We start from the raw sequence: 13,295 nt of genomic DNA on the forward strand, positions 1-13,295 counted from the left end.
AGAATCATATTTGAAAACAGTTCGAGTCTATTTTAGTAAATGACCTAATTCAACCTGGTCCTGTGGATCCTGATTTCGTAGATTACTTATGATCTATTTTGGTTAAAATAAAATGAATTTTCAATTATCTTAGCTCAATATTCGTTGATAATGTGTAATTCGTAATGCGTAGACAGGATAGTAGAGAATATTGATAAAACACGTATATTGATAATTTAGTGGTATTTAGTTTTTAATTTGATTTATAATCATCGAATTGTATTTTGTATCAAGCGCCACAGTTGCAGCGATAGCTAGACAACAGGTCGCCGGGAGAAATTGCAACTGTGACGAGAATCCTTAGGATCAAAGTCAATCTTGTGAAGTACTTCTAGCAGCTAGAAGAGAGATATACATTGATGAAAAAATAAGCCATATACATACATTTATAAATGATACAAGTAACACGTGTTTGAATTTTGTTGTTATATTTATATCCAATCTCTGATTGGTCGTAAATTAAGTTACTCAGGCATATCGAAATTACCTCGGTACGTGCTTAAAGTAGTATAATTTATTGGAGAAATCGCTGCCTACCGTGCAACAGACCCCTACCTACCCACTCAATTTGTTATTTTGGTGATATCGGTGTTGATAATATGTTTTTTATATTGTAGAATGTTGAATGAAAGAAAACGGAAAGTTGATTGCACAAGTATATAATGTAATAAAAAAGTATGTTGCACTCGCGCAGGCAAGCAGTTCCTGTATATTGGTGTTTTGAGTTTTAGTTTATAAATATTTTATGTTCGTTAGAACGGGTGAATTAGAACATAATTATATCTAACTTCAGAATAGGTTAAAATGGTTGTTGATGCAGGTAATAGTCATGACTAAACTCTAGTGTTAAAATATATGGGTAAAAAAATATAGAAATTTGATTTAAGTATAACAGTGGTTGTAAACCTTCTTTTTAAATATCAAATGCTAGTGCATCTTTATATGCAATTTGTAGTTGTTTCTTTTCTGAGATGCAGAACGCGACAAATTTGAAAATGAAATGCTAGGATTTTATCATTTGGATGAACGTTCCTGAATGGGGTTGCTTTAATGCAAGAATTATAAAAGGCTACTACTTTCCACTGTGTTTATGTATTTTTTTTTGTATAACTATTCATTCATTTTCATTGCTACATTCATGCATAAATTCGATTGTAAATTAATAACATTGATACAAATGATAATTTACTTATGTTATAATTATCATGGAGTGAAATTTGAGTAACTGTTATCTATTCATAAATATGCCTTTCCCTTTGTACAAGACAATAATTCACTTCAGTTATAATTGCTTAATTATTTTATTAACTCTTACCCTCACCTTTGATTTAATTGACTCACTCATATTGAAGTTTTACTCTATGACATTTGTCACTCGTGCTTAAGTGCTAATTTCTATTGTTTTCAATTCTTATTTATATTGTGTTATACACCATTGTCGAGGGAGAGGAATTAGGTTTCGGATTGTCCGGGTGTAGTTTTTGGATTCCCAGAAATCACCCATACCGACCTAAAGTTCAAATAAAGTGCTTTTTACCATCTAAAGCATTTTAGTTTTATTGTCGCCGGATATATAGAAACACCTTATTTTCCCCGGTGTTAGTTTGGTGGAGAATCCTAAGGGTACTTTACCCGGGACTGCTACATATACTTTGTAGCAGTTAGATCCTGCGTACCAGCAACCGAGCGAGTTTCCAAGAGCATCAACAAACGACGATAATACAACCCAAGAGCAGAAGATTCGACCGCCTTTTACGACCATATACCAACGTCGCTGCTTTTCGAGTTTTGGACATCCCAGGACTTTCACGGACATACTATACGCCTGGATTCCATCCAGCATGTAACAAGAAATGGATGACGTCATCCTGTGAACACTTGTTCTCGTTCTGTGTGTTTCGTGTGTGGATTTCTTTGCCATTATGCTAATATGTTCTTTTAAGCGACCGATTTATTGCATTCGAATCCTAGGAAAATTTTCCTGGTGTGGGGACCGACGACAAAGGTTCGTTTTAAATATGGTTCAGCCCAGAATGCCGTGTTGCAGTTGTGGACCTCCACAATGTAGAACACATTTTGCATATTCCGGCCAAGACCTAAGCAAACGACGCTGAGATACAGAAAGCACATTCCCTACAAATCATTCCGATGATCTTCTAGACGAGGACGTCTCATTTTTCGAAGCGCGAGGGAATTATCATGGAGTGAAATTTGAGTAACTGTTATCTATTCATAAATATGCCCTTCCCTTTGTACAAGACAATAATTCACTTCAGTTATAATTGCCTAATTATTTTATTAACTCTTACCCTCACCTTCGATTTAATTGACTCACTCATATTGAAGTTTTACTCTATGACATTTGTCACTCGTGCTTAAGTGCTAATTTCTATTGTTTTCAATTCTTATTTATATTGTGTTATACACCATTGTCGAGGGAGAGGAATTAGGTTTCGGATTGTCCGGGTGTAGTTTTTGGATTCCCAGAAATCACCCATACCGACCTAAAGTTCAAATAAAGTGCTTTTTACCATCTAAAGCATTTTAGTTTTATTGTCGCCGGATATATAGAAACACCTTATTTTCCCCGGTGATATAATTATGATTTTTCTAGTTTGTTTTATTAAAACTTGAGTTTTATCCAGAAATGATAAAACGACATCAGTTTACCAAGTTTACCAATTTCGCCTGTAAGTAAACATCCAATTCACAAGTTTATGTGATTTTGTTGTTTGCTTTTTTTTTATTTCCGAAAACAAAATAAGTAGTAGTAGCTTTACAGCGACAGACTTCTCGATACGCTTACAATTAGTATAAGCAAACTGCATAAAAATTAACGATTATTGCACAAAACAAGTCAAATTCAGAAATAAACACCGAATTTTTCTTCACATGGATGAATATACCTTTGACAAAAAGTATTATTAATAACTAAATAGTACACCAAAAAGTATTAGAAACAATAACTTTAGGCACAGTTTATATTAACAAAAAATGAAATCAAATGAACGGATTTGAGCATGTATATACGTGTACCCTTATTACTGTTCACTTGATGAAGAGATCATTATTTCGTTGTTTCACTCAACGAAGTGGACTTAATTGAGCATTCATTTTTGTTTCATACAGGATGAATTGGTACCATTCAGTGGGACAAAAAAAGGTTAAAAAAATAATGATTACGTTGCATTACAGAAAAATGGAATCTTCATTGATAATTTTAGAAACCGTTCATGTCACTGATAAAATAACAATAAGTGGTTTTCAATTGCATGACACCCTAATCCATTATTTATTTGCAAGTAAACCGGTTTGCCTTTTTAAATGTAGTTACTTCATGTGTTCAAACTAATTTTAATATTTCTTTATAAAACATTCTTGGTTGACTTATAGTCGATATCGTATCAACATTGAACAGCTGCAAGGATTTAATCATTAAATTTATTTATTTAACATCTTGAATAACTGTTTAAGTATTGATAACCCAGCGATTGAAAATCTCTATTTAAAATCTTTCAGTAAATAGCAAGCATAATTTTAAAGTTTTGCATAAACCCAAATAACAGATGCTTACTGATCGATTGGAAGATATTATAAATATTAATTAAACTATTAATATTAATGAAACTTGAACAGCAAAGAAATTTAATATGATGGGATAGTCCTTAGAACATTAGAATAAACTCAATCACGAATTGTAGTATCTTTTCATCAGTAAGGTATCATTCTTTGTCAAATAAGGGGTATAAATATGAGTTGGTGCTGACAAAATATACTATTATAATTTGTTTAATGTTTATTATTTTGCTGGATTTGATAGAGTATTATCAATGAATTGAGGAGATATAAATATATGAATTATGCTTAGATACAATAAGACGTTATATACAGCTTAAGAAGGAAATAACAGTAAAAAAAATAAATAAATATAAAATGTGTATATATATATATATATATATATATATATATATATATATATATATATATATATATATATATATATATATATATATATATATATATATATATATATTTTATATTTTATATTATATTTGCAATGGTTTACGATTTTTATCTGTGTTTTCTATCTTCAAACCTTGATGAGGGGATAGAAAACACAACGACTTGGTAATAATCATACATGTATACCATCGCAAATCACCAGAGATTCTTATTTTCATATGTTTCACCACGTATTTTGTGAAGCCTAAATCTTCTCTGTAAACATTATAATTCTGAGCCACTCAACACATTTACTGCAAGACGTCATCAACCTAACGCACGGAAAAATAACAAACAAGTATTAGTTTTCAAACATGTTTTTATGAATTTACGGGAAAAAAGGAATCAACATAAAATGCCACTTTTCAATTTAGTTATTTGGTTAATTGTTTACTCTACGTCAATCATCCCCTCAGGCTACGTAATGATAAAATATGACGTCACATGGCGTAAAAACACACAGTTTTATATATATAAATAGTGCCTGTTTGGGAGGGTAACAGTTGCAATTGACACCCCGAGAAAACCAGTGTCAACCGACGCGAAGCGGAGGTTGACAATGGTTTTCGATGGGTGTCAATTTCAACTGTTATCCTCCCAAACAGGCACTATTTATTTTGTTATACTGAATGTCTTAATTTTAAAGAAAACGTAACTGCTTTTACATAGGAATAACGTGAATTCTATGGCGAACCGTACGGGCATAATTTTCGCGCATGAAACAGTTACCCGTTGCTAAGTGCGTTGCTAACGCTGAGGGTAATAGAAACAATTATTAACTGCGTCTAAACCAATCAGATTTCAATATTTAACATGAAAGTATAACGAAAAAAATTATCCCATGACTGACATCTACCGCATACTGTATATTATATATATATATTATCAACAGATTATTTGATCGTCCCAGCCTTGATAGAATTATAACTAAAACCCAAAATTCAAGGAAACAACATGGAAAACTAAAACTAAGTCTTATACATGTATATACACTGAACTAAAATCTCTCTGTGGATTAAATAAATTCATGAACACCAATATTTTTTTTAATTTATTTCAAAGTATATTTATATTCTTAAAATAAGGACACTTCGTAAAATAATGTGTAGTGTCTTCTATATAGTAACCACATTTTCCACATAACTGTACATCTGATAAAAAATGACTTTTTAAGTCAGCGTTAAGTTTGTTAGCATAATTTCTAAATTGACCATGTAAAATATGTTCTTTTCTGCTACCAACATTGAAATATTTACAAGAATTTGTAACCCCCATGCCTTTAAGCTTTTTTTAAGACTGGAAATGGGGGGGGGGGGGGCTTTAATGTATTTTGTGATGTAAAAAAAATGAGATTGAACATAATTTCGTTATTTTGAGCCACTCTGTGGTCTTTGAGTTCTTTCAAACTTGAAGAAAAAAATATTCTTGCATTAACTAACCAAAAGTACATGTATGTACTTACGCGGGTATGATAAGGCAAATCTCAGCGATCAAATTCCTCTGATCGATATGACGTCATAATAAGAAGCATGATGTCATTTTTTACTCAGAAACTTGTCGATTTTAACTTTATATCTGGTTTAAATTATAAAAACTACAGGCATAAAATATCACTAGAAACTCTTCTATAGTCTGTCCCAAGATATTTATGCAGCACATTTGGACGATTTTTATTAAAAATACACATACCTGTGAAAGAAGTGCAGTTGAAATAGTTGAAAGGGATATTTTCCAAGATAATTTCATTTACACATTATCATCTTTCACTCGGAAAAATTCACAGGAACGAAAACAGATTCCTTACGGAGATTTATAATGGGGAATGTTTACATCTTTTCTCCATTCGGAATACACTCGGAATACATCGCGCAATTTTTCAACGTTATCATCCGGGCTTGCTGCAATACAAAATCCCCGTAGACATCACATTTTTTAGCATTGTATTGAAACCGGATAAGCTAACAGGGGCGTTTCGACTGAGAAATCTTGGAAATTTTTCATACTTTTGAATGAACATCGTTTGAATCCTGAGGTATTTATAAATATCAAGCAATTAAGCCAAATGTGAATCCAAAATATCTTGGGACAGAGTATAACTGAATATATCTTCGATTTCTCTCTATTACGTATAATTATCATTGATGACGTCACAAACATGTTTAATAGAGAATATCATGTCGGGAGACAAATCATCGGAATGCAGTGTAAACAATGCCGAAATAAGACTTATTTAATACAGATACCTAAGATTTAGATGAGTGTCAGTTAGGATATAATCAGGATAATACAGGCATGGATATTTTGTTTAATCAGCAAGATTTATAAGGTAAGCAGATCGACATTTATATGGCTTGACCAGCCTTTCCTCTGTCAGTGTGTACAAAAAAGGCAATAGTGTAACACTACCCTGGATATTATGAAAGATGACTTTGGTAAATATCAACGGTATATGACCTAAAGTAAAGAAAAGTGCTGCTAGATTCCTGTGCTTCGTTGTTTTAAGTGAAAAATACGCAGTATTTTCAATGAAATTATATAAGTTGAGAGGGTTTCCGATTAAGATTTACAATATTTCTTTTATGCGATTAACAATAGGATTCTAGCAGTAATACTAATAAACATGAACTGATTGCCGATCAAATTATTGTAGCAAGCATACAAATGAAAATCGATGTAGTGTTACACTTTTTGATTTTTTGTTAAGGTAAAAAAGTGATCTATTTTTAACTGTCACGTGATACCATGGTACGGCAGCTTCAAAGATCGAGTCGATTCCGAAGTAGAAAAATGATATCTTGGTGAACACATTCACTTGGTATTAATATTCCGTACTGTTTTCATAAAAATAAACAGTTTTTAAATTGATCATAATTTTGACGGTCATTTAACTCGGAATTGCCTTAACCTACCCGCGTATAATACGCTCTGATTTTGATTAGGGTTTAGAGAGAGTAATTTAAATGCATCACTATTAGCGCGACGTGTTCACAATTTGATCTAAAAATTTTCAAACTATGTTTTTGATTAGGTTTTCAATAATTACAATGATTCAATGAGGGTGTTTTCGATTGTCAACTTAATTGTTATGGACAGGACAGCAGGCATTCAATGAATTAAAAAGAGCTCTGACTTCCAGTTCTTTTTGCTGTTTACAAGGCTGGTTTGTGCTTGTGCCACGTTTTTGTTAACGTTCGAAATACTTGAAAAGTTCTGTTTAAAACATCTTATTTGTTCTGTTTACTGCTTTGCTACATCTATTAACATATCTAAAATAAAATACTTATGTTTGTCACATTCTTTTCTTTTAAATGATTTTCTTTTTCAGTACACATGTGAAGTAAAACATGGCCAAAGTTTTTTTAACTGACCCTTACCAATTGAATGATATACATGATTGTAAATTAGGAGAGAGGGCTTAAATTATTAGTTTATAAAACTGCTTATTTTCAACTATTTTATTTCTTTATGAAAGCTTTATCATAAATTGTATTACACCTGTTAAAAGTAAAACATAATTCAAAAACAGTTTAGTGTGTTTGAAATGCATATTTAATGACAACCTCTATTGCAACATTAACAAATCATCGATGCAAAAGAAACATAAACGATCATTGATGCAAAAAACACAACAGATGGTGTGCAAAGAGGTACAGTAAAACACGCTTTTAACGAAGTCCCAGGGACGGCCAGTTTAACTTCGTTATAAGCGTAATTCGTTTTATCCGACAAGCTTACAACATGAAATAGAGACTTGGGGAATGAAATTCATTTCGCTGTAAGCGTCAATTCATTATAAGCGTGTTCGCTATAACCGTGTTTTACTGTATAAGGAGAAATCGCAACTAGCAAAAAGGTATCCATAAATTAGGATGCGTTTTCTCCAGGAGAAAGTGTACCTTGGAAAAATCGTAGCAAGAATTGAAATAAATAAATAGAACTAAATTAGAAATAAATAAACAAAATAACTTATTTGATAAACATTTGTACATTTTTTGCTTGTAAAATTGTTTACATAATCATGTACATTAAATGTTTTACACAATATTGGCACGTAGCAGCGTTTTGTGAAAGTGGAGGGGTTAGGGAAGTTCGGACTCATCCTTGACAAGGCGAAAAAAAACCCTGCAAATCCTGAAGATTCTAATATGTCGGGGGGTTGGAAGGGGGTTACCTTTAGCTTCATTTTTAATGTTACATGTAATTTCACTATTTCACTTTCAGTTTCTTCATGCACCCAAAAAAGTGGGGACCAACTCCTTGACAGTTTTTTAGTGTAAAATATGCATTTGTTTAATCAGCAGCAGTTGGCAATATCATTGATTATCGATTAGGCTAGAATTATTACGGGGTTGGGGCCTAAATTACAACCTACAATAATGGTAATTATAAAATTTTTGGTTTTTATTTGATATTGTTTCGTATCTTTTACGTTTCTTTCGCATGATTGTTATTTACACAAAATAGATTTCACAGCAAAATGTGCCACATATGTTTCACATACGTTAGACATGTGTGATACGTTTGTGATCTCACGTACGTTTAAAGTGATTTAAGCACCACGTGTGGTTAACATACGTTAATGAACATATGTGAAACGTGTGTTACACATCTGTTAGATATACGTGATACATGCCCTACTTTTAACGTGTGTATCCAACGTACGTTTCTCATATGAATTACAGACGTAAAACAATTAAATTGCTTAAAATTTTAATGACTTACAGACGTAAATCAATCATATTGCTTAAAATCAAATGACTTGAATATTTTTGATTTTGCAGTTCATTCTTGATATATTTCATCTTGCTGCTTCAATCACTTCAATTGATTTCTCATCAACTTCAGAGGATCTTTGGAAACATTCATTTTGCATTTCCAGCCACTTGTTAATCTAAATTTGGGTTAGAGAAAAAAGACAGTTTCGAGATCAAAAATGAATTTAATTCCTTCAAATGATTACATTTAGATTTTATTGTTGTCATTCTTCTGTGCTTTAATAGTTTTTGAAAAAGAAAAAGAATTTGTTATTAATTTTTATTTTATGATGAAGTTAAATTTCAAATGCCTCGGTTGCTTTTTTATTCAACAATTCATTAATCTTGTTAAAAAATAACAGGATCCATTTAGATTTTATTGCAAATACAACATGAAGAAAGCTTAGAGTTGTTAATAATTTTGTCTGTTATTTGCAAGCTCTCAGAGAGAGAGAGAGAGAGAGAGAGAGAGAGAGAGAGAGAGAGAGAGAGAGAGAGAGAGAGGCAAAGTAGAGAGTCATTCACAAGTATTAATTTCACAGAATAAATTTTGATCTCTAGTATATTCATCCTGATTTCTGTCCAACTCCAACTTCTTACTTTTGAATGTTTTCCCATATCAATGCTTGTTTGAACTTCTTTCTTAAATATTAATCCAGACTTAAGTACATACAGCCATTAGAGGTTTTAAATACAACATGATAAAAAATATAATTTATACATGTAAGCGGAAAACAATATATACAGGTAAAAAAATTTTATGCCAATAAGCTTGAATAATTTGTAAAATGATTTTCTAAAGTACACTTACACATAGTTTTATATAGGGAGGGGGGCAACTCCTTAATAATTTATTTTTTATATGTAAATTTAAGAAAAATCTTTGCTGCAACAAACAAAATGGGGGGGGGGGGGGGGGGGCTGGATACATGCCTGTATTAATCCTTTTCCGAATTGATTTTCCTTAATCTGTCACTAAATTAGCATCCTCATTACAACTGTCTTTGAACTCGAGAAGAACTTTTGGATCCTGGATCATTCATTACAAAATCCCCAGGCTACATCAAAACAGATCTTTGAAACTTCTGTATTATATTTATTTGCTACAAAATGTAATAAATGCATTGGATAAATAGATATATCAAAATGAGTTGCATTTTCAGAACATTTTTATTAATATTTTAACATAAACCAAATTATTTTATACTTACTTACAAAGAAATACAAACGTAGATGCCATTTAACAAATTAATGATCCTAAACACCCGGTGTCTTCTACTTTTTATGAAGTACGTCACAACATGGCGATTTTAGCTCATAATGAAACAGTATATATCACCAAAAAAGTTGTATAATTATATCTTAAGCACAGCGGATAATTGGCTAAAATATTCTAATTTTACTTATATTATCTGATTAATTGATCATCCGTCGTGCTTACTTCATTTAAATCTATAGAGGTAAAGTCAATATATAATGTAACCGTGTAAGTATTCTGATCAGGGCAATGTCTGCCTCATCTCCGATATGGATTACCTTTGACAAATATTTAGTTCATTAAATTAATATTATCTTAAGAAAACCAATTGAAATGATTTTAAAGAATGATGTATTTTTTATAATTTTTTTTTCAGTTTTGTTTTCAAATGACCAAAGAATTATTTTCCTTGCCTTTAAAATCTAGAAGTATCTAATAAACATATTAAACGATTTCCGATCCTCAGCAAAGTTCGATAACTCTAAATTATGCAGATTTCTTTTATTCATACATGTACCATTAATCTCTTTTATATAAAAAAAAATTCAATAGTCTTGTAATTTTTATATTACACATTACTATTCATCGAACTGCTTGGCTTAATGGTTCCACGGACACCTACTGCACAAAGATAGTAGAGTTGGAGCCATCAATGCACAGGTACAACCATTTTTTCTAATTTTGAACTCAACTTGCATATTTATTCCATTATATCCATCGTGACCAAAATTGCAATAACTTTGTAAAATGCATGAACCATCAGATAATTTCTATTCATTTTATTTCATTTATAAAGTTTGAAAGATAAAAAACATTTTAATAATGAAATAAATACTTTGAGGCTGGGGATCAAAGAACCTTAAAATCAGCTTGCATCAAGTCTCCTATAAATACTATCTTTCGCCAGCTGACAATCCATAATGTTGGATCTCCACTCCAATTCTAAAGATAATTCAATTTATACTTATAGATAACTAAAAAAAACGTTGGACTGGTGTTGAGATATCTGTCACATACAACACACTGTCAAATTGTTTTGAACTGACTTTTTTGGTCGATGGATATATAATGTCAATGTGCCTCCATAGACAGAGGAGTTCTAAGTAAAGACTAGATCTTTTTTTTCTAAAAACAAATCTCATAAATGTTAGTTACCCTATTATGAGACAAAGTTACAACATCAATATGCAAGATTTAACCTTTTTCTCCAGAAATGCTTGTAGAGAAGACACCAATGAGCCCCTCTCATATTTTTGCAGATTTAATAATAATCGCAGTGCCATAGCTGTTCTGAATAATTGAAAAAATGCATTGTTCTGCTCTTATTTGTAATTTGTCTACAAAACAACATATAGAGCCTGATATTTATTGCTTTTTAACTTTTTATAACTTTTGATAATAGTTTTTGGCAGAAACAAGCCAGTTTAAGAAATGTTTACATTGTGTTTCTTAAATGTTCAAAATGGCTGCGCATCCTCCTAAAACTAGTGACATACAAACAAGCATGGCATCAACTAAACTGACGTAATTTGAACTTTAACTTTTACTAGCGTTTACTAGAGTTTAACTCACCTGGCAGGTAGGATTGGTACTCTTTCAAAGTGGCGTCGAATGGCAGAGGAGAGGAATTTAAGTGTTAAAAATTGCGCGTTTTATTGTTAATCTAAATGATTTCGGATCATCCCATGCAATTACAGAATTATATTATTCTTGAATATCTAAGTAAAGCATATCCAATAAATCACGTTGGCAATTTCAAATCCTTGTTTTATGAGATATCTTGACAATTAATGGGACTTGATTTGAGCTCAAATGTATTTTTTTTTTCATTTTTTAATGTCAAAAATAGTCAATATGGATGTTTTTAATGCTTTGTCAAATATCAAGTAACAAATAAGTTTTCTTTGTTTTGTAAACAAAGCTCGATTCCTGTTATCGTTTACACAAGTGGTGTGCTGGTATAAGTTTAATCGAATGTTCAGTTTTGTTGTTGATAAAATTATTTATGAACACATTGAATCAATTTATTTTGTAAAAGAAATGGTAATTTCTTTACTTTCCATTATTTGTAAACAATTACAAGACTCCAGCCTTGTTTACAGCGACTTCTTTTTGCTGTATCGTGCTTTTAAGATGACTTAAAACATTCAAAGTTTGTTGAATTATTCAAAAAACGCAAGTTAACTATTTCACTTATAAAAATTAAAAATAACATTTTCATCTGAAATCGCGTCTAGGTCACTTAAGGTGGTATGGGATATCTGTCGATATTAATGTTGATAAAAGTACATTATAATCACAAACTTTCACCGGTTTAGATCTTATAAATTTTACAATATTTGACCGAAAAATACATTTTAAATTTTTTTTGGAAAGGTAAAAATTATAAAAGCCCCAACGGGATTCAAACTCATGACTTCGTAATAAACGCTCTAACCCAAAAGAACTACGCTGTCAATTTTGTGAAAGAAAATACTTATTGAGATATATTTTATTTTATTGTTTATTTTGATCGGAAGTACGTCACATTATGGAGGTGTCCAATACCACCGTAAATAACGAGCTGTGTATAAAAAAAAAACGAACTGATTTTTATGAAAATTTAGATTATCATTTCGTAAACAGTATTTGGTACAAAAAAATACAATGCACCAATCTAATTATATACTACAGAAATCTTTTGCTTACTTTTTTTACCCGATTTAAAGAAAGAAAACAAAGGAATCAGGTGCTGCTATGATAAACTCGGATGTGTATGTCTGTTTTTCACATTATTTTATGCAAATGAGGTGTTCCTTGCTTTAACTGTGGAATCATTCGATTTCGTGGTGGCTCAATTTTATTCGTGGTTACCTCTTATCCACGAATTAACATCCCCCACGGAATTAATGAATTAGGGTTATAACGTCATACTCAGTATTTCCTTTTGTCGGTATAAGAGAATACACGAAAGTACGTCCCAGCGAACCTGTAAATTTAAGCAATCCACAAAAATTGTCCCCCACGAAATTAAAAGATTCCACAGTATTTACACATATGACAAAACTGATGTTCAGACCCGAGTTTCAAATAAAATCGCCAAAAGTGTGCTTTGCGAATCTAAGTGATTTTGCTCGCACTGTATATATTCTTCCCCAATACATTTTAACCCGGAGTGTATTCGCCCAGATCGTGTAAAAATAATTTCGCAAAACAGATAATTTTATAAAATCAGTTTTAATCAAAATAATAAAAATTATGAG

The sequence above is a fragment of the Crassostrea angulata genome, chromosome 5 (assembly GCF_025612915.1).
Source record: "Crassostrea angulata isolate pt1a10 chromosome 5, ASM2561291v2, whole genome shotgun sequence".
Classification (NCBI taxonomy): Eukaryota; Metazoa; Mollusca; class Bivalvia; order Ostreida; family Ostreidae; genus Magallana; species Magallana angulata.